The sequence below is a fragment of the Arachis hypogaea genome, chromosome 7 (genome assembly GCF_003086295.3).
Source record: "Arachis hypogaea cultivar Tifrunner chromosome 7, arahy.Tifrunner.gnm2.J5K5, whole genome shotgun sequence".
NCBI lineage: Eukaryota > Viridiplantae > Streptophyta > Magnoliopsida > Fabales > Fabaceae > Arachis > Arachis hypogaea.
The window spans coordinates 64,640,591-64,662,234 of record NC_092042.1 but is presented as its reverse complement, the minus strand read 5'-3'; the positions used below and the strand labels follow the sequence as shown (position 1 = coordinate 64,662,234).

The 21,644-nt window shown below is 32.1% G+C and overlaps 1 pseudogene; it reads left to right on the top strand.

The window, feature by feature from the left end:
- Positions 1-12,563: 12,563 nt before the first annotated feature.
- On the top strand, positions 12,564-16,922 carry LOC112701541 (probable NAD(P)H dehydrogenase (quinone) FQR1-like 1; annotated as a pseudogene).
- The last annotated feature ends 4,722 nt before the right edge of the window (positions 16,923-21,644 follow it).

Genomic DNA, 21,644 nt, shown 5'->3' with positions numbered 1-21,644 from the left:
AGTTTTGTGTAAATAATGACAAAATAGTTTCTTAATGCTCATATATCAACTTCTAATAGTACCCAATTCTTAAAGTATGACCTTATACATTATTGTTATTCTTTGATATAAGTAATATAGTTTTCTCTTATTTCTTTGATAAACTGCACAATGTGCACCATTTATTAACATGGAACTCTTTAATTATATTTCTTACTATATTTTTACAGATATGAAGAGAAAAAGGCCAATAAAAAAGTATCAAAGTCTTAAAAAATCCATCAAAGATGTTGAATATGCTAAATTAGTGTCATCTCCTAATACAAGAGGAAATGGTCATATCTCAATTTTTAATTTTACCAAATTCTTAAAGTGTGAACTTATACATGATTATTATTCTTTCATTTAAGTAATATAGCTTTCTCTTATTTCTTTTATGTTTTTACAGGTATGGAGAGAAGAAGACTAATAAAGAAATATCAGAGTCCTAAAAAATCCCTCAAAGATGTTGAAAATGCTAGACTAGTGTCATCCCCCAATGCAAGAAGAAATGATCATATCTCAATTTTTAGTTTTACCCAATTCTTAAAGTGTCATTTCGTAATATTGTTTTTCCTTATTTTTTTATATTATTGCTGGTATTAAAAGGAGAAGACTTGTACAATTCGAGGAAGAAGAAGATGAACATATTGAATCGAATGTTGTATATGCTAGAGAAAATGTTCATCTCTCAAATGATGAAAATGATAACTATCTCCTCTTTTAGCATACTATGATAAAAATATTGTGAAATTTCTAATTTCTTTAATTAGATTTTTTATTCTTTTACTTTGAAGTTATCTTGGCACAAAAAAAGACATCTTTCAAGTCATTCTAGGTCAATATCTTCTAAAGGCATCAGTCAATAAGAATATATAGCTCAAAGTTCATCCATTCAAAATAATTGTAAGAGATTTGTAGTTTATTATTGCAATTTTTAGTAACAATTAGGGTAAAGTAACTCTATATACATGGAAAGAGTGGAGTGCATGTAATTACTGTGTTTTCTTAAGAAAGGTATCTGTTCAAAGGATCATAAAGGAAATTAAGAATATGATATGATTCAGTCAAAATTAAAGTTATTCACCACAGGAAAAATTAAATTCATTTAGGAGTCTGTTGACATTGTTGAATGCTGAAACTTAAATCAGTTCATATATTTATATTATAGTACTCATTAATAACATTGTTGGAAATATATATATAGTTGGCTTAGAGATTAAAATTTTACTTGAAAAAAATAAGAACTTTTATGTTTTTATAATTTAATTCAATTTATTTTCCAGAATAATTATATATGTAAAAAGGTTTTAAAAATATTTCTTATTAAGAAAAATTATTCTGAAAAGAATATTGATTAAACACAGTACAAAATAATAAGTAGAAAAGATTAACAAATGAAATGTGAACTAACATGGTGCATATTAAGGATAATATCTGATCGGCCAATAAATACATATTTTTGTTTATTCTTAAAGTGTCATTCCCTAATATTGTTTTTCCTTATTTTTTTATATTATTGTAGGTATTAAAAGGAGAAGGCTTGTACAATTCGAAGAGGAAGAAGATGAACATATTGAACCGAATATTGTATATGCTAAAAAAATGTTCATCTTTCAAATGATAAAAATGGTAACTATCTCCTCTTTTAGCATACTATGATAAAAATATTGTGAAGTTTCTAATTCCTTTAATTAGGTTTCTAATTCGTTTACTTTGAAGTTATCTTGGCACGAGAAAAAAAGACATCTTCCAAGTCATTCTAGGTCAATATCTTCTAAAGGCACGAGTCAACAAGAGCATATAGCTCAAAGTTCATCGATTCAAAATGAAGTTCATAGTCATAGTCTACCAGATGTTGATTTTCTTAATAATGAAGAGGTAGATGGAGTTGCTATTTCTAGAAAGAAGTGAAACATCACATGGTCTGTTATTGTTGTAGGTATGTTTTTTTTCTTATTAATTTACTAGTTCAAATAATTTGTTGTCAATTACTAGTTGTCTTAAATAATAGATCTTTTATTTTCTTTTTAGATGAACAAAGGGTTGAAAAGAGTATGCATCTTAAGGTAAACATTTTTCCTTCATCATAGTAGGAAACGAGTTCTTATAGAATAGAATGGAAGTGGTCAGCCAATTGGAGAATTCGGTGGACTCTTGGAAGGTGTTTTGTGGCTCATTATAAGTAATTTTAATAATTTTTCTATAATGTACAAAACTTGGCATAAAGTTCCAATGCAATACAAAGATACTGTTTTTGAGATTACTATTAAGGTATGATATTTTTTATTATATTTTTGTTTTAAAAAATATTATTTGTTGTGCTTACCTTAAATTTTGTATACTAACTACATATTTATGTTTTTTTAAGAAAATATTTGTTGTTAATGATGATGAACACAAAAAGTATATCTTGTCAAATCTTGGAAATAAGTTGAAGAATAATAGATGCAAGCTATTCAATGAGCATTATAAATCAGAACTTAGTTGGGATGCAAATGTTACTTTAACAGTATATAGTTACAACTAACTCTCATTCATCATGGAAATTAGAGGCTATATAAACACAAATATTTTTGGATCAATTAATAACTAATCAGTATGTATAAGTTCATGGTGCTATTATTTGACAATCAGGTTCAAATGACTTTAAATATTTGTCTATCTAACCAAGAGGCCAATCAAACAACCTCTTCACTATAACAAAATACTACACAAATAGCCAACAACTAATGCTTACTTTGGAGTTTTGACATAGCTCTAGTAAAATGTTAGGGTATTTTAGAACATTTCTGTTTTCATTTCTAGCAATCTTTTAGATAAATTCTATTAAGTTTTATCATCAATGCCTCATTTACAAGTTCTCAATGCCTTGCTGTTCTTCTTTGCAAAATTATTGATAAATTCTGTTGGACTAATATTGCATATGTAACATTATTATTTGTCTATGAATCACTCCAGAAAGACTTACAGAAGGAAATTGGTGAGGGTGTTTCTGAAAATGAAGCATATATTAAAGTATTTAGCAAAGAGAATTCAAGCTATGCTAGAGGTATGAGATTTGGTGTTTGTCCATCTCAAGTGATTGGATCCTCATCCCACTCAAGAGAGTCTATGCAATCTACTACAACTAGTGGATCATCAAGAACTGAATATCAAAACTTGAAGTTACAAGTACAATTGCTACAGGAACAAGTAAATTTTCTTGTGAAATGTCAATAGGGTCAATTGCCACCTGGTTTTCCTACTAAGGTAAGATAAGGATATATGTTATACTTAATTTTATAGACTTGCATACTTAATTTTCGTCATCAACTTCTTCTAAAATGATTGTAGTTTGTAATCATAGCCTCTTGTATAACACTTGTTGATTTGTTAAGTATCCTTCTAAAATATTCTCTAAAATTTTTTTTCCAATTGTAGGTTGCAGATTTTGAATCACCGACACATACAAGACCATATTCTTCTGACAGTCATGAACCTTAACAACATAGGCCATCCAACGTTTAAAAGAGTTTTATGATTGAATTGTTAGGTTTACAAGTTTGGATTAAGTTGGAATTTTTTGAATTTACATATGGATTATGACTATGCAATTAAAACTTGTAAAATTCAACTTTTGAAATACATTTTTTCTATTTTTGTAAAATTTGTGGGATTGAATTTGGATTTGTTGAAAAACAATGTCATTTATGGAGAATTCAACTTTTGATAATAGAAATTTTGATGTTTGAGAGATTATGAGAGTTTAAAATAGTCACTAAATATAGGAAAAAACTGTCACAGGAATAAATAACTTAGTAACGGTTTTAAATCGAAAAATTGTCACTAAAAATATTGTGACGGTTTAAATAGTCACTAAATATGTCTAAAATTGTCATAAGAACTATTAACTTAGTGACCGTTTAAATAGTCACTAAATATGTCTAAAAACTGTCACAGAAGTTAGAAAATCTTTTATAGGTATTTCTATTCTAAACTTTTGGCGGTCCGAATTATATCTCATCCACGTCTGAGAAGTCGAGGAGAGTAAATAAAGGTTGGACTAGCTAGTTATACCACGCAAAGATAAACCAACCAAGAACATGAGAAAAATCATTTTCTTTATTTTATAAGTTTTGAAAGTTTGGAGTGCGATTAAAATGTCCTTTTTCACAAATTTAAAGACTAATTGTCTCAATTTAAAATTTAGAAACTAACCACTAATAACCAAAATTAAAGAATAAAGTAGTCACTCAAAATTTTAATAACAACCAATTTGGATTTTACCCAATAATAATAGGAAAAAAAATGTGGAGCTATACGTATCATACAGATGAAAACGAATTTGAGCTTTATAAATTGTGGATAAATCCGGATGCACAACGTCATTAATGACCATTCATTTTGATACTATAAATCCTAAATCCTCCTTCTTTTAAATGATAATTTGTGCATTCATTTCATATTTTTTATAACTAATTATAGTATACATACATTTAGAGAATCTAAACTAAAGTAATTATGTGATTCAGTTCATCATTAACAACAGAAATAGGAGCAGAGGCTTATGGCTGGGTGCAAACTTTACTCATTTATTGAAAGATATTTGATATGAATTTGAATAAATAGTAAATATAGGGTTCGGTATTAGTGTTTTTTTTCTACTTTTGTCTTCGAAATTGAAATATTTGAGGTATTTTTGTTATAATTTTTCATTTTATTTAACTTCAATGTAATTTGGATTTTTGTGTTGTTCCGAGACATAATTCCTCCCTTGGAAAAAATTTAAAAAAATAAAAAAGACTCAATTATAAATTCCAAAATAAATAAGACATTCTAGTAATAAGATTTAGTTATATATCAAAATTTTAATTTTGAGACATTGATAATATAAAATATTTTATGTAAACATATAATTATATCTATCTTTTTGAATAATTATTCACACAATTAATAAAAATAATAATTATTTTTTAATGATTTAATGTTACGTAATGATTGAATATACGTATAAAATTATTTTACACTAATAATATATTAAAATTAAATTTATATATCAATACATAGTTTTCAAACATTAATATCTTTTGATGAGAATCAAACCAAATCAATCCGTCTTTGAGAACTAGTAATTTTATTTGCTAAGTTTGTTGATATATTTATACAAAAATATTATGTATAGACTAAAAATTAGTCACTAATATAAAATATATATTAAAATATAAAATATATATTAAAAGTAAATCAAATAATATATATTTCTACACAAATATATAACACTTAAGTTTTTATTAATAAATAGTTAGATTATTATGGTGTAAAAATATTTAATTATTCTGCTATGAAAAGTTTTATTATTTTAATAATTGATTATTCTCGTTGGAAAATATGTATAAAAATATATAACTATACACAAAAGGTAATGATTTTTTGTATTTATAAAATATTTTTATTTTACTATATCTAATTTAATTTCAATTAATTTAGGTTGAACCTTAAAATTTGATACAATGATTTTTATAATTATTTTATCCTTAAAAAGTATTTATTTTTAGGATGTTTATAAAAATGTTGTTTTGATTTTGATTAGTAAAATCTAAAAAAAATTATTTTATCTTTTTTTTATTAATTTATTCTATTAAATACTAACCTAATAAACTAAAATGCTAATGAAGCAACAGCAACGAGTATTATATCTATGTTTAGTTTGTTCCACCAACACTTAAAAGAATAGTTAATGATAACAATTAGAGTAAAACATTAAAACTTTTTAAATTTATACTACAAAAAAAGGTCTATAACCATGATCATAGCTAGTGAAAAGGGTGACCATAGGTCTATGGTCACGGGTTTTGACCTATGGTCACGTTTTTTTTTTTCGTGGCCTATTCTTTCGTGGCCATAGACCTATGATCACGATTTTTTTATCTATAGTCACGGTTGTAATGTTCAAATTCTGGCACTTTAGGCCACGTTTTTTTACCGTGACCATAGGTTAATCTATGATCACGCGATAAAACCGTGACCATAGCCTATCTATGGTCACGTTTTTGGCCGTGACCATAGCCTTTATAGTCACCCCTTCTCAAAACCGTGACCATAGATAAGGCTATGGTCACGATTTTGACCGTGACCATAGCCTCTATGGTCACCCCTTCCCAAAACCGTGACAATAGCCTTATCTATAGTCACGATTTTGGCCGTGACCATAGCCTCTATGGTCACTCCACCAAAAACCGTGACCATAGCCTCTATAATCACCCCTTCCCAAAACCCTGACCATAGCCTTATCTATGGTCATGGTTTTGGCCGTGACCATAGCCTCTATGGTCACCCCTTCCCAAAACCGTGACCATAGCCTCTATGGTCACCCCACCAAAAACCGTGACCATAGCCATATCTATGGTCACGGCTTTTACCGTGACCGTAGCCTCTATGGTCACCCCACCTAAAAATCGTGACCATAGCCTTATCTATGGTCACAGTTTTAGCTGTGACCATAGCCCCTATGGTCACCCCTCCTTAAACCGTGACCATAGCCTTATCTATGGTCATGGTTTTTCGCCGTGACCATAGCGTCTATGGTCACCCCGCCATAAAACCATGACCATAGACTTATCTATAGTCACTGTTTTCACTGTGGCCATAGCTTATCTATGGTCACCCGTCTTTAAAACCGTGACCATAGCCTTATCTATGGTCACGGTTTTCACCGTGGCAATAACTTTTCTATGGTAACCTGTTTTATTTTATGAAATTTTTTTAAAGCATAATCACATTCCAAAATGATGATAATCACAAAATAAATCTAAGAATGAGAAATTCAATAAAGGTAAATCATAAAAGTTTCATTAAAAAGTTGATATCCATTACAACACTAATCAAAATAGGGTGTAATTTATCCATTACATGTAATATCGGATAAAGTCTCTTATCAAAATATAAAGAACACATCAAAATAATACATTTAGATAACCAAAATCATTATAAGACCCATCCCGTCTTATATTTGTATAGAACATATTTTCTTCACATCATGTCCTCCTGCTAGCTAAAGAAATAAAGAAGTTAGAACAGAATAAAAATGTTTTTGATGATGCATGCAGTGCAGTTGAGTAATGAATATGGAGCACAAGTTAAGTAAGTCAATCAATATGAAAATTTCAACCACTAAATAACAAGGAGAATTTGCTAAGGTTTTGAGCCATTTGGTAATATTTATATGTTTTTAATCTATCTTTGAGTGGAACTTCAACTTCCCTGTTGAAGTCGCTTAAAACTGAAAAAAAAAATTCAGCATAAAGAAACAACCACAACCAAAAATAGAAGCTTAAAAAACAAAGTAATACCGAAATACTATTATTAGCTTCCAACCCATCAAACAAATCAAGTAATCAACACCAGCGAAACAGAAAAACCAAATCGAGTGTGAAATCAATAGACAAAGTCAAATTTAAAATAATAATAATGTTGATTGCTATATATTACTGAGTACTGATTCAATGCTGATTGCTACCCCTTTACCTTCATGTATTATTATTGCTTTATCTATTTTTCTATAACTTCTGAAAAGAATCAATGGTAGGTTATGCATCTTAGTTCGTAATTAGTTTCTTACTCTTCTATTCAATACGTACTCATGGAGCCAATTAGAAGCTTTTTTATAAAAAATTAACAATATTTTGTAAAGATACAAAAGAATAAATAACCATTTTTTATCACAAAAGATTTAGATGTTAACAAAATTAGTCATAAAAAATTGAAACTAAAGTTATACCCATATAAAATAAGTTTTGTTTGACAAAAGTAACTAATTGTTAATTTTTTTGTTTATAATTCCATAAATATCCTCCTCTACCCTAAATCAATTCATCCTTTTTCTCTACCTATAATCGTCGTTGCCTACCATACCTCCTCCAAGAAGTCTCTGAGTTCCGCTACAATGGCTCAAACTCCAACAACAGTTGCAGTAACAACAACCACTACTCATCATCCTCAACTAAGTCACTGAGTCATAACTCGCCAAATATGCTAACGGTGCAGCATTCCCTCAGGTTTGGGACAAGAGAAGCTAAACTGAAGAAGCCATTAATGGTTGGGGAGCTCATGAAGACCAAGATGAAGATTTAGAAGCCATGGATTCCTGCGAGGCATGCGCCATTCAGGATCTCCACTGGCCAGGTTCCTAATTATTATAAACAAATGTTGATCTTAAGCCTTCTCAAACCCATATCGTTCTTCCTCTATTCCCAGAGTTTTGACGAGGCAGCAATCCCAAAGGCACCATGCTAGAACTCTGTCTGGTCGCTGTTGGTTTTCAGAGATTCGTGACGACAACTATATGGTGTGACGTAGTGATCCTCTTCCTCTCTCTTTTGTGACTCCCCCTGCTACTCAACCATCTTCTTCCCCTTTATCTCTCCCTTCTCCTCTCATACGCGACTCCACCACCACCTGCAATCACTTCTAATTGACAAAGCATTCACTAGGTATTCCCCTCTCTTCTCTCTCTCTCTCTCTCTCTCTCTCTCTCTCTCTCTCTCTCTCTCTCTCTCTCTCCCTCTCTCTCTGAGATTTTACAATGATTTGATTACTATCTCTACTTTTGTTCATTTCAAATAGGATATGATCTGCTTACATTTTAGAGATGTTTCTTTTCTGAATTTGTTTATGCTTTTTTCTTCTTGATTGAATGCGTGCTTGTTACAATGCATGTTGAGTAATGGAGTTTGATCCGGCTGTTAAAGCTATCTTTTATTAATTTTTGCTTGTTTACTGGTTTGTGTTAGCCATTAGGAAATTATTATTTTATAATCTATTTATGGACAATACATATATTAATTATAATCGCAAACTAAGTTATTTCACATTAAATGACTTATATAATGACGATCTCATTTATTGTTATAAATGTTGAATTGAATAAGTCATTATTATTTTTTATTTGAAATTAAATGAGAATAAACTAAAGATACTATTTTAAAAGTTTCAGGATTTAATGAGTGTCACACTCAAATATAAATAGTAACTTCAGGATTTTGGTCTCCAACGCATCAAAGTCACTTCCATAGCTCTTTTTCCATCAGAGGAGATATGATTCAACCCTATTAGAAATACAGAAGGCTATGGTTGAAGAAGATTAAAGAATCAAACTCTCTCAATTATGCTTACAAATTCATGTATATTTTTACACTCTCAAGTATTTTTTCCTTAATGATTTAACATAAATGGTCTTAGGATTAAGTAAACTAAGAATTTTTAGCAAGTGGTATCAGAGACATCTATTATTGAATTATTAAAAGAATCAATTTTACTATTTGGTAATTGAATCATTCTTTTGTGATTAAAAAATAATATCTTTTTGTTTCTATTCACATTTTCAAATTTAGTTCACTACTAGAAAACTAGTTATTACAGACGGATATTTCCAACAGATTTTATCCTACGAAAATGCAGACGGAATTTGCAAGGGATTTTTTGTCGGAAACCAAAAAAATGAATTAGCATAAATTACAGATGGAAAAAAGAATCTGTTGATAATTTTGTCAGAAAAATTAATTTTTTTTCTGTAGAAAATGGTAACCGACGAAAAATCCATCTATAATTAAATGAATAAAAATACTACATTTTATTAAATTATTACAGACAAAAAATCTGTCTGTAACTAAAAATATTCTATAAAAAATATTGAGTTTACCCTAATTTTATCCCCACCCTATCAAGCTCCATTCACACTCACATAAATCAAATGAGCTTATTCCTCTCTTCGTCACCGAGTTGCTTCTTCTCTCCGTCGCACCAGCTTCTTTCACCGCTGTCGCTGCCGCTCGCGTTGTAGGATCTCTCTCTGTCATCCCTTGCGTCACACGGGCTCCCTCCGCCGCCGCTCTCGTCCGTCTGCAACGATTCATGAAAATCAGCTCAACTCGGTGGAAACTCGGTTGTTATTATTGAATGGCGAAGCTTAAAGCGAAGCTTGAAATGATAGTTGACTTCGATGGTAACTTCTTCTCCAGCAAAGACCAGCTTTCCTGGTTGTTCCAAGGGTTACCTGAAACTGTAGGTCGATCTCGGACGAGATCTGTGGTGGTGGCCGGAGTTGTCGTGTCCGGCTTGTTGGAGTTGGTGATGTTGCTGATCCTTCGTCACCAGAGGGTGGTGGTACCTACAAGAGACTCCGATGTCTAAGTTCGCACGTGCTTTTGGCAGTTTTTTATAGATTTAGAGTATGAGTTATACCTGGGTGTTCCAGTGTATTTATAGTAGTGTGGAGTGATCTTTCTGGAGATAAGTTAGTTATCTTATCTTATCTTTGAGTGAAGTCATCTTATCTCTAAGAGGAACCGCATTATCCTTCTTTAGGCTTTGCCGCCTTTAGATTTGGGCTGCGTCCCTTTATTTAGGCCCGCTTGGGCCCCTTATGGCAATTTGGCCGAGCTCTTTGTGTAGAGGTCGAGGAGCCTGACCTAAAGAGGTCGGTCGTTTTGTCTTCAATCAACCCGGGTTGCACAGCACAACCCAAGGTATGAACAGTGCCTCTGCTTGAGTTCGGTCTTTCTTTTTGAGGTTGTGTTTTTTAGACTTTGACCCCCTTTTGTTGGGGAAGCCGGGCTCGAGCATTTTGGCCCTTTATCGATTTCTTTGTAGAAGTCCTGCTAGGTTTTCTGCTTTAAAATGCGAAGCGTTTCTTTTCCTTTTACTAGTAGTGCGCATTTTTTGTTTCCTTGGAAACGTGCGAGGGTTTTAAAGCCCACTTTACTCCTTTTTGCCATTTCTTTTCATTCCCTCTTCACGATTCATTTTTGAATTTTCTAAAGATTTGCTTCAGTTTCTTCTTCACCTTTCTCTTCGTTCTCTTTGTTGGTGCTCCGTTCTCTTGCTCTCAAGCCTCTTCATTTCCTTTCCTTTCGAAAACGTTTGTTCGGCATGTTATTTCTTTTGCCTTCGAGTAGTTATCACCTTTCTCCTCTGCAGGTTGGCTCTTCTTCTTCTCTCTTTTTTACCTTTCGCACCATCCTTTCTGCATTGCTGTGTATAAAAGTTTTTATCTTGTTTTGAATTTGTTTTTAGCAACGATCAAGCCCGACAAATACGAAAAGACTCAAAACAAATTCAATACAAGATCAAAACTTTTGCACACAGCAATGCAGAAAGGACGGTGCGGAAAGTAAAAAGAGAGAAGAAGAAGAGCCAACCTGCAGAGGAGAAAGGTGATAATTGCTCGAAGGCAAAAGAAACAACACGCCAAACAAACATTTTCGAAAGGAAACGAAATGGAGAGGCTTGAGAGCAAGAGATCCAGGCACCAGCAAAGAGAACGAAGAGAAAGGTGAAGAAGAAACTGAAGCGAATCTTTAGAAAATTCAAAAATGAAACGTGAAGAGAAAATGAAAGGAAATGGAGAAAAGGAGTAAAGTGGGCTTTAAAACCCTCGCACGTTTCGAAGAAAACAAAAAACGTGCACTACCAGTAAAAGGAAAAGAAACGCTTCACATTTTAAAGTAGAAAACCTAGCAGGACTTCTACAAAAAAATCGACAAAGGGCCAAAATGCTCGAGCCCGGCTTCCCCAACAAAAGGGGATCGAAGTCTAAAAAACACGACCCCAAAAAGAAAGACCGAGCTCAAGCAGGGGCACTGTCATACCCTGGGTCGAGCTATGCGACCCGGGTTGATTAAAGATAAAACTACCGACCTCTTTAGGTCAGGCTCCCCGACCTCTACACAAAGAACTCGGCCAAATCGCCATAAGAGGCCCAAGCGGGCCCAAACAAAAGGACCCAGCCTAAATCTAAAGGCGACAAAGCCTAAAGAAGGATAAGGCAGTTTCTCTTAGAGATAAGATGACTTCACTCAAAGATAAGATAAGATAACTATCTTATCTCCAGAAAGGTCACTCCACACTACTATAAATACATTGGAACACCCAGGTATAACTCATACTCTGAATCTACAAAAAACCTGCCAAAATCACGTGCTAACTTAGACATCGAAGTCTCTTGCAAGTACCACCACCCTCTAGTGACGAAGGATCAGCAACATCACTAAGTCCAACAAGTCGGACACGACAGCTCCGGCCACCACCATAGATCTCGTCCAAGATTGACCTACAGTTCAGGTAACCCTCGGAACACTGGTGTGACCCTGACATCGTCGCTGTAAGCCTTTTCTTTTTCTATATTCCATTTTCTTCATTCAGAATTGATATCAACTTATGATTTTTTGTTATCTATTGGTTGTGAATTCAGTCTTGATGTTTAGGTCAAAATCAAGTAAGCTCTTGCAATAGGTTTAGGGTTTAGATATAAATTAATCACATATCTTTTGTTACTTTAGTTATGGAGGAGGAATTGCAGCTTCTATGAAATAATTCTCTGTTGTGATGGATCATTGTGTAATCAGTTAAAGCTATAGCTTAGAGCATGATATGTTTCATTCACAAAAGAAATTGTTGATAACAATTAAAACCTCCTTGTCTTTTTATTGTTTCCTTGCTGCTTTTTATAACTCGAGTTTTTGTGTAGGGGTGTGAGAGAGAGGTTGCTTAGGTTGGGAAGCAATCCGATGGGTTCTTGCAGGAGTGTCTCCTGCAATTATCGTGGGCTCTTGTTCACTCAAAATGATCGCAAGATGTACAACATGGGATAGCAATGCTTGAAGGTGGCTCCAAATTTCCCTACCTTTTGAGTTAAGTTTACTTCTCTCTAACATTCTTCTCTCCAAATTTTGTTGCTTTATTCTAATTATTTGAATGTGTTCTTGTTTGACAGTTGACTGAATAAAAATTGACAAGAAGGGAATGTATAAGCTTTTCTTGTTTGAGGTTACTTGCTTGTTAGAGTTACTTGCTTGTTTGAAGTTACTTGCTAAGATTAAAGCCTTGCTATCTTTCACTTAAAATTTCTGAAGTTTTTGATAAATTTTACCATCAATAGAAGTAGGAGGCTAATCTGATTCAATCTGCTCTTATTGTCAATTATCTCTATTTCCATCTCAATGTGTTCCTGTCTTAAATAACATTGTTCATCTTTTGTTGTTTAGGAAGCTTGCAGATAAGATTGCAGCTTCTGGTTACTATGTGGTTGTTCCAGACTTCTTTTATGGTGAACCCTATGATCCTCAGAATACTAATAGACCTTTAGGAGAGTGGCTAAAAAATCATGGAACGGTTTGTTCTTTTTAATGATTCAACATTATTTCTTTGTTCATAATTTTCTTTATTATTATTATTACAATTATTGTTATTACACTTGCATGATGGATGATAAATTTGGGATAATGTGCTTGGTTATTATTACAATGATTGTTATTTTGATGAGTGGCTAAGATTGCACACTATATTTAGTAATGTAGTGAGGTTACTAGGATCTTACACAGAAGGTGTTTGTGGATTTGATGAGATGCTGGCAGGGAAGGAGAGGAAGTATTACATGCTTAGTGGGAAAGGGGGTGTGGGAAAAACAAGCTGTGCTACCTCCCTTGAAGTGAGATTTGCAAATTATAGGCACCCCACTATGGTGGTTTTAACTGACACTGCTCACTCCTTAAGAGACTCTTTAGCTCAGGTACCTAACGAAAACAAGAAAAATCTCTTGATTGTTTAGTTTAGTAGTTCTTCAATATGGATAAAACTTCAGAAGTGTAATGCTACAATCTCGTTAGAATTTGAGAGGTGGTAGGCTTGTTCCGGTTGAAGGAGTGGTGTCACCATTATATGCTCTCGAGGTACTCATTTTGATTGAAACAGAATTGAATATTAAACTAATAGTGCTCATATGTTTCTATTTGTGAAACTGTTTCTCGTGTTCTATTGAATCTTTTTTGGGGAAGATAAACCCTGAGAAATCTATGGAAGAGTTCCGAGCAGCTAGTCAAAAACATGGTGATGGCATGGGCGTAAAGTCTTTAATGCAAAGCACGGGACTTGGAATGATTGCTGACCAGGTAGTTTCTGCTTTTAATTATGAGTGTTTCTTAATTTAGTGTTAAGTTCTAAGCATTTTTAGGGGCTAATAGTTTCTTCTATTTATGTCCATATAAAACAATTCAATGGATCAAATCTCCAAAGTCAATGACTCATTTATAATTGAATTTGGTATAATAAAGCTAATTCACTTCTAACATTATATGATGTCTTAGTTTTTTGATAATTTTTTACCTCTCCTCTAGCTAATGCTTATCTTGTTTCTCTATTGAAAATTAAGTATAAAATGCATGGCTAAGTTTGAGTACTAACATATGTAAGGAAACCTGTGATTTCCGGAATTTGAGTTTGTTTTGTTTGCAGCTCATCTCAGCTCCTGGAAACTCTTCCACTTCCAAATGTAAGAATATATATTCCTTCACTTCATTTGAGACTTTCTTATATGCTTCTCTAGTATAATACTCTCCCTAGCTAGGTGCCTATAATATTTAGATAAGTAATATAATATAGTATCATAAAATGTTTCTTAATCTTATAATATGATATGGTGCAGATAAATTGGATTTGCCCAACTGCTCCTACCCGTCCTGTGGCCATACTTGGTGGCTTTCCTTGCACTGCATGTAATCACAAATCCTTATCTACTACACACTAAATAAAGTCGAGACACTATAACATTGCAAAAGCTGTTCTTACCTTAGACTCTTCATACAGATGGGCGCTTAGTGGCACTCCCTGCAAAACCATGTTGGAGAGTGTATTCTCTGGTAACACTAGAATCTTTTTGGGCTACCATCTATTTTGATTTTTTTATATAATTTATCAAGGACAAACTCCTCCTATAAGCTGTTTGGTAGAAGACTGAAAGCTAAGTTTTATATCTCATCATGGACATAATTCACGTAGAATGCCATTATGTAGGTTCGGTTTCTGCAAATAGTTCCTTATTCCTATTATTTCTGCAAGGACTGTGATTGCCGGGCTCTTGATCACAGGTATGGCTTAGATTCAAAAATGATATGTGGATTTGATAAGCATTGTCATCTGTTGTTTTCACACTTTTTAAATACTTGCCTCATTATGTTAATATATATGGTGTTAGGTGCATGTGCTGCCTTCATAGACATATGTATATTGTACATTCTTCAATATTAGATATTCTAGAGCAAGACTATTATGTCATATTCTTTATCTCATCATAAAGTTTGGTAAAGTTGTTGTCTGTGAAAAAACAAAAATAAAATTTATTCCATAAGAATGAAGTGCTATTTAATTTACTATTTGCTAGGAAATTACTTTCTCATATCACCTTATTGTGAATAAATTTGACCTAGAGGGCAATTTCTTGTCCTGAACAGTTCCTTTTCTCAACTAGGATTGAGGTTAATCTAGTGGGTCAAAACATAAGCCAAAAACTCTTTATCAGAAACTTCCATCTGACATTTGATTAACTAGGTCTAGCATGCCTTGCCTTGCCTCAACTTCAGATGATTGGTTTCCAAATTGCTATCAATGCGCACATAGAAGTTTGATCATGTCAAGAAAGTTTAGTTTAACCATATTAGTGGATTAATATTAGATTATACCTAAACTAATATTAGCTATTAGCTTTGCTAAATTGAGAATGAGAAAGAAGTAGATGAGAGATTGGCAGAAATTCAGCAGGCTGCTGGAGTTCCTTCCAAGGAGGACAAACCGGTGTGGCGTGAATTGATCTTCCCTTCTCCTTTGCTTCGCTGGATGATAATCACATGATGTGGTATTCAATATTTTCAGCAGATTACTGGAATTGATGCAACAGTGTATTACAGTCCTGAGATATTCAAAGTTGTTGGGATCAAGGACAATTCAAAGCTTCTAGCAGCAACAGTTGCTGTTGGAATATCAAAAACTATTTTCATATTGGTTGCCATAGTTCTTGTTGATAAACTAGGTAGGAAGCCTCTTCTTTACATAAGCACAACTGGGATGACAATTTGTTTGTTTAGCATAGGAGCTACTCTTTCTATGTTTGGACAAGGATCTTTTGTGATTATGGAATAATATATTCATTTTGTAATGTTATAAATAATTTTTAATATGATTTCATTGGCAGGTATTACTCGCTATATGAATATGCAAAGAGACTAGCAGAAGAAATAAAGAAAGGTGCTGATTTTGTAGATGGTGTTGAGGCCACTCTATGGTACCGGAGACATTTTCGGAAGAGGTGCTTGGCAAAATGGGAGCACCACCGAAGAGCGATGTACCGCTCATTACCCGAAAGAGCTACCGGAGGGTGACGATTTCGTGTTTGGCTTCCCAACAAGATTCGGAATGATGACTACTCAATTCAAATCTTTTCTAGATGCAACTAGAAGCCTATGGTAGACACAATAGCTCGTTGGGAAGCCCGCTGGAATCTTCTATAGTACCGGTTCTCAAGGTGGCGGACAGGAGACTACAACGTAAGAATTTCACTCTCAACTATTACAACCATGTTACGTGTCTATCAAAAATCAGTTATTAAATAAACTATATATATATATATAAAATATTTGTCTAAATATAAAATACAAATTTGACTAATTTGATAAATGATTTTGAGGTGCACCTAGCATTTTTGAAATTATTATCAATTGGTAATTAATAGGACTCATGAATGAAGTTCCAATAATAATAAGAAAATTGTGGAATCAATGGCAGGCTCACTGCTATCACTCAGTTGGTTCACCATGGAATGTTGTTTGTCCCAATCAGATGTACATTTAGCGGCGGCATGTTCGAGATGAATGAAGTAAAGGGTGGCAGTCCGTACAGTGCCGGAACTTATGCTGGTGGTGATGGATCAAGACAACAACTAAACTTGAGTTGGAGCAAGCATTCCACCAAGGCAAGTATATTGCCACCATCACTAAGAAGCTCAAGAAAGAATGAAGCTATCCATAAATTAGGATATTGAAACCTGATGAGTCCACTAATAGTTACTTGTCATCTAATGTATTCACTTTGTATTATTGCATGGAAATAATTGCTTCTTATTATAAAGAAAGCGTTTTATACTCACTGGTGTGTTTTTCTATTTGTACCATCAATAAAAATTTATATTTATTAAATTTATATTTATTTTGTATAAAAATAGGTTTATTTTGCAATGAAAAAATCTAAAAAAATTATTTTACCGTACTGACGGATTTTTGAATTTGTCTATATTCAGAATGTAGAATAGTTTTTCAAGGTTTCAATTACCGACGGAAAATCCGTCGAAAAATCTGTCTCTAATTACCGACGAAAAATTTATCAAAAAATCTGTCTCTAATTACCAACGAAAAATCCGTCGAAAAGTCTGACGTTCCAGGAAAATAGAGAGGAGAATTTATAGAGAAAAAATCTGTCGGTAACTGATAAAAATTTACCGACGAGAAAATTTCAATCGATAAATAATTTTTAACAAAGGTTTTACAGAAGAATAAAACCCATTGTTACTTTTGTTGGTAACCAAAAATTTATCTGTAATTAATACCAAATTTTTCTATAAATTTATCTGTATTAAATAATTTTCTAATTGTGGTTTAATCTTTATTAGTGATGACTATATGGCCAAAGTGATGTATTTATATATGTGCATCATTCACGTTTTATATATTCAATCATATAAAATCATTCGTTCTTTGTTGGTTCTGGTTGTACGAATAAGGATTAGTATTGCTTAATCAACGTTGGATACATACATATTTGCAGCTTTTTTTAAAAAGAAAAAGAAAAAAAAAGGTCATTGCTCTTGTATGCTTTACATAGGAGAATACATAATGTGGTTTGCATTGATTATAAAGCTTTATATAGTATGTTGATTCCTTTTGTGGTATGATTTTTCTTTGGATCGATAAGCATTTTTGTTTTGCTACATAAAAAAAATAGTAATAATTTAAATTATATTATATTTATATTTTATAAAATTTAATTTTAAAATAAATTAATTGAATATAACGTTGTTAAAGTAATTTTTTGTGAAAATTGATTTATTTTAGAATACTAAAAATAGTGTGATATATAATTTATACGAATATTAGTAGGACAACAGAAATATCTATATTTGACAGAGTTACATATGCATATTATTGATATTTTTATATTTGAGTAGTTAATTAAGAATAAATCAATTATTATAATTTATGCGAATAATAATTAGTCTAAAGAATTTTTTGTTTGGCCAAATAATAAATATTGAACCTTGTGTTTATTTTCTATTTAATCATGCAACCACTAATTGGTCCAAAGAAAGATTGGTGTTTTGCCAATTCATAGAAAATATATATGGTAATAAATTGGTATAATTCTCAAGTTTTCATGTGAACAATGAGTCGATCAAAAGATAAGTTTATTGTTTGACAGAATTTTGTTGAGAATATTTGGTAAACTGCACTAAATAAATTCTTGTGTACGTAGTTTATGCGAGTATGGATCGGCGCAAAGAAAGTTCTGTACTTGGCTAAATTACCTGCACATTTGTGGTAATTAACATGTAATACTTATTTGGTTCTATGTGAACAATATGTTTATCCAAAGATAAGCTTATTGTTTGAGATGATTTATTATCAATGTTTAATTATTGTATTAAAAATATCACTTATAAATTAATATTTCTGTCCAAAGACTAAATGTTAATGTTGTACTAGATATTTATGATAGGACCACCGTTATATGAATTTTATTCATATGATATGTAACTTGTGTGAATATATTATTTTACTTTAAAGTTATATATGTCAATGTTAATCAAAAATATATTTTTTAATCAAAAAAAAAAGAAAAAATTTTTTGTTATTAGTAAGTTATATTTTATCAAATTAATTATTATCTCACATGGCATTTTGAGATAAATGCGATTGATGATTTATATCAGTTCAATGGGAGTAAGTATATCTTAACTATTCTTGTATGTCAGCGTTATAGAAAATTGTAAATAAAGTTATATATTCAATTCTAAAGGAGACAGTTAGGTAGCATTTGGTGGAAAGATAGAGATGAAAAGACTGAGACTGAGAGACAAAGATTAAGAGACAGAGATTGAAATAAATTTCAATATTTTGTTTGGTGCAAAGTGGGAGACAAAAATTGAAACAAGAATGAAATTCTAATTTAATTTTCACAGAGCTTAAAATTGGAATTAATTAATTGAAATGAGAATATTTTAGGTATAAAATGTTATTAAAATTTCAATCTCCATCTCTAAAAATTTTAGTCCCCTAAGTTCTTACTTTTTGGAGGTACTAAAATACTAAAATTTTGGAGACAGAGACAGAAATTTTAGTACCAGTCTCTGAATCAACAAACATAATACTGAGTCTCAGTCTCCCAGCCTCTGTCTCAGTACCTCAAAACAAACGCTACCTTATAGTCTCATTAGGTGCCTCAAGAAAGTTATAAAGCTCAAAATGTATAAGATTTATTATGTTTCATCAGTAGTCTGATGGATAACAAATTTATACACTTACAATTATTGTGTACTTTATTAGTATCTTTGACAAATATTTGAGTCAGTTAAGAATGAATCATCAAATAGTAGACAAACAAATTTTGTTATAGCAAAACATTATATGTTCAGATATATGAAGTCAGAAAATAAAGTTAGAGATCATTTGATATTCAGGTTTTGACTTTATTAGATGTCTAAGTCATTTTGATCCACTGCAGATATATTCATATTCATTGAAAGACTTCTTTAGAAAGGTATTGAGAAGACACTTATTACTCTTTCTACTAAATCACTTGAATATAAAATATTTTTTGAAGGCATCCATTTTGGTAACTACAAATACTTGCACAAATTATGAAAATAAATTTGAAAGACCACTTGAGCTATTTTGTGAAAATGTGTTAGTAGTTTAATATTTGAATTTTTTTTATTAAATAAGAAAGTTTAGAGTGCTTAAGTATCTTGTGAGTAACATAGCACAAGCTCCACAAATGCATGCATATTTAGTTAGTATGAAACAAACACCTAAGGTCTTTCATGTGGATACTATTCATATGGGTGTCATATCATTTTATGATATATTATTTTAGGGAGAGTGTGAATTTAGATGCTCATATGGTTTAAACAAATTTACGAATATAGATATTTCTGCAGAAATAAAGTATTTAATTTTATTTTCACTCTAACTCATGATCTCATAAAGTTTATTAAAGTTGGACCGGTTAAAAATAGGCATGCATGAGATCATTTCGCATATCATTACTGAATTTTCTCATCCAAATTTGATCTGTGTCGTTGAGTATCTTAGTATGGTGATCATTGTTGTTTTGTCGCTACATTAATGTGATAAAAGATGTGGTAATTTCATAATTGATATATGAGACGGACCAGGTTGTTAAAGTAATAAGAGAAATAATATTTTGATGCACACATAAAGTTTATAAGATGTGATCATCTCAAGAAAATATATATGTATATCCCAAGTGAGAGATTGTTAAAAAATTATCATTTCCTAATCTATTTACACAACAAGAAAAATGATGAGTACCGTCGGATTCAGCGTCTGATGTTAGCGACGAGTTTGCCGTTGGATTTATCATAGGATTTGGCTATAAATTCATGACTGTCAAATACTATCATTAGAATTGATGTTCTGATAGTAACGTTGATGGTAATATTTGGCGGGAAAGAAAGAGATTATGACACGCCCCATTACTGTCTGATTTATCGGTGGGTAAATCCGATGGTAACCTTGTTTAGTGAAACGTTGCATTTTGGGCACACAGAAAATATAACCGGCAAATTTTTTCGACGTAAATTTGACAGTAATCGTGCCCTAAATAATAGCGTGAACCTTTGTCTCCCTGATAAATCCACATTTTATGGTATTTATTTGCTTTAATTTGGTGGATTTTATTGACTTTTCCTACATTTATTCACTAAAATAGCATGGTTTTATGAATTCTCCCTAAATTGTGCTTAAGAGTATAAACATGTTTTTTAGGTCTTTAAATTGCTAGATTTAATATACTTTAATTCCATTCGATGCCTTGATGTGTTTGATGAAGTGATTTCAGGTTTACTCCCCTATTTCGGATTTCCCCTTATCTTTCTTTATCACCACCCTCTCTCTCTCTCTCATCACTGCCACCACCTTCACTGCTGGTTCTTTGACCCCTCAAGTTGCCACCGTTGTTGCTCCACTATTCTCAGTGAGCCAGAACCTCTGCTGCCGGCCGCACTCAATTCTCTATGTGGAGTTGGGAAAGAAGAATCTCCACCGCGAACCAAGCATCCACCGCCGCGATGTTCGCTGCTCTCTCCACCGAGGCGCGCTTCGGCGAGCCACCCCCATCGCTGCAACGTCCACCTCCACCGTTGCTCCACTCTTCTTGCTCTGAGGTTGGTTTTGAGATTTTGTCAATTTTCAATTTAATCTTCTTTATTTTAAATTCATTATGGTTTAATTATATTTTAATTTTTCATTATTAATTTGTTTTAGTTAAACTACCTTTTGCTATTAGCTTAATTTAGAGTAAAATTAGAATTTTTTTTATTAGGATTTCTCTTGGTTCATAGGTAATTAAATATGCTATTGTGATTCTTGGGTTTGTAATTTGAATTTGTTTAGGGTTTATGATTTTGGTTGATTAATTTAGGTTAGATCAATTCATTATGTTTTGAATTGTTAAAGTGTTTGAAATTTACTAATGTTGTTATTTCCTGTGTTGATAACTGTTTTACTGAGAAATTGTTGTTGAGATTG